We start from the raw sequence: 2,586 nt of genomic DNA on the forward strand, positions 1-2,586 counted from the left end.
ACAAGGCACCAGCCACAGCACCAATGGCCACACCAAAAGGCACCTCCCAAAGACAAACAGCACCTTCCCACACTGACACATGCCTGCGACGGCCTCACGCAGCACTCACCTCACAGCTGCCAAGAGCAGCCAGGCAACCAGCACTGATCCAGCATGCACTGCTTCACAAGTGACCTCACAACCACCACCACCAGCAACAGCCAACACGCTAGCACTGCCTGCCAAGGCACAGAGGCACAAGTGACCTCACAATGCTGCCTCCAGCTCTGGCCTTGCACACCCTGGGACACAAGGCACCAGCCACAGCACCAATGGCCACACCAAAAGGCACCTCCCAAGGACAAACAGCACCTTCCCACACTGACACATGCCTGTCAGGGCCTCACGCAGCACTCACCTCATAGCTGCCAAGAGCAGCCAGGCAACCAGCACTGGCCTAGCACGCACTGCTTCACAAGTGACCTCACAACCACCACCACCAGCAGCAGCCAACACCCTAGCACTGCCTGCCAAGGCACAGAGGCACAAGTGACCTCACAATGCTGCCTCCAGCTCTGGCCTCTCACACCCTGGGCCACAAGGCACCAGCCACAGCACCAATGCCCACACCAAAAGGCACCTCCCAAGGACAAACAGCACCTTCCCACACTGACACATGCCTGCGACGGCCTCACGCAGCACTCACCTCATAGCTGCCAAGAGCAGCCAGGCAACCAGCACTGATCCAGCATGCACTGCTTCACAAGTCACCTCACAACCACCACCACCAGCAGCAGCCAACAACCTAGCACTGCCCGCCAAGGCACAGAGGCACAAGTGACCTCACAACGCTGCCTCCAGCTAAGGCCTCTCACCCCCTGGGCCACAAGGCACCAGCCACAGCACCAATGGCCACACCAAAACGCACCTCCCAAGCACAAACAGCACCTTCCCACACTCACACATGCCTGCGATGGCCTCACGCAGCACTCACCTCACAGCTGCCAAGAGCAGCCAGGCAACCAGCACTGGCCTAGCACGCACTGCTTCACAAGTCACCTCACAACCACCACCACCAGCAGCAGCCAACACCCTAGCACTGCCTGCCAAGGCACAGAGGCACAAGTGACCTCACAATGCTGCCTCCAGCTCTGGCCTCTCACCCCCTGGGTGATAAGGCACCAGCCACAGCACCAATGGCCACACCAAAAGGCACCTCCCAAGCACAAACAGCACCTTCCTACACTGACACACGCCTGTCAGGGCCTCACGCAGCACTCACCTCATAGCTGCCAAGAGCAGCCAGGCAACCAGCACTGATCCAGCATGCACTGCTTCACAAGTGACCTCACAACCACCACCTCCAGCAGCAGCCAACACCCTAGCACTGCCTGCCAAGGCACAGAGGCACAAGTGACCTCACAATGCTGCCTCCAGCTCTGCCCTATCACACCCTGGGCGACAAGGCAACAGCCACAGCACCAATGGCCACACCAAAAGGCACCTCCCAAGGACAAACAGCACCTTCCCACACTGACACATGCCTGCGACGGCCTCACGCAGCACTCACCTCACAGCTGCCAAGAGCAGCCAGGCAACCAGCACTGGCCTAGCACGCACTGCTTCACAAGTGACCTCACAACCACCACCACCAGCAGCAGCCAACACCCTAGCACTGCCTGCCAAGGCACAGAGGCACAAGTGACCTCACAATGCTGCCTACAGCTGTACCCTATCACACCCTGGGCCACAAGGCACCAGCCACAGCACCAATGGCCACACCAAAAGGCACCTCCCAAGGACAAACAGCACCTTCCCACACTGACACATGCCTGTCAGGGCCTCACGCAGCACTCACCTCACAGCTGCCAAGAGCAGCCAGGCAACCAGCACTGGTCCAGCACGCACTGCTTCCCAAGTGACCTCACAACCACCACCACCAGCAGCAGCCAACAACCTAGCACTGCCCGCCAAGGCACAGAGGCACAAGTGACCTCACAATGCTGCCTCCAGCTCTGCCCTCTCACCCCCTGGGCCACAAGGCACCAGCCACAGCACCAATGGCCACACCAAAACGCACCTCCCAAGGACAAACAGCACCTTCCCACACTGACACATGCCTGTCAGGGCCTCACGCAGCACTCACCTCACAGCTGCCTAGAGCAGCCAGGCAACCAGCACTGATCCAGCATGCACTGCTTCACAAGTGACCTCACAACCACCACCACCAGCAACAGCCAACACCCTAGCACTGCCTGCCAAGGCACAGAGGCACAAGTGACCTCACAATGCTGCCTCCAGCTCTGCCCTATCACCCCTGGGCGACAAGGCACCAGCCACAGCACCAATGGCCACACCAAAAGGCACCTCCCAAGCACAAACAGCACCTTCCCACACTGACACATGCCTGCGACGGCCTCACGCAGCACTCACCTCACAGCTGCCAAGAGCAGCCAGGCAACCAGCACTGGTCCAGCATGCACTGCTTCACAAGTGACCTCACAACCACCACCACCAGCAGCAGCCAACACCCTAGCACTGCCTGCCAAGGCACAGAGGCACAAGTGACCTCACAATGCTGCCTCCAGCTCTGCCCTCTCACCCCTT

This window comes from Rhea pennata, unplaced genomic scaffold (genome assembly GCF_028389875.1).
Source record: "Rhea pennata isolate bPtePen1 unplaced genomic scaffold, bPtePen1.pri scaffold_31, whole genome shotgun sequence".
Taxonomy (NCBI): Eukaryota; Metazoa; Chordata; class Aves; order Rheiformes; family Rheidae; genus Rhea; species Rhea pennata.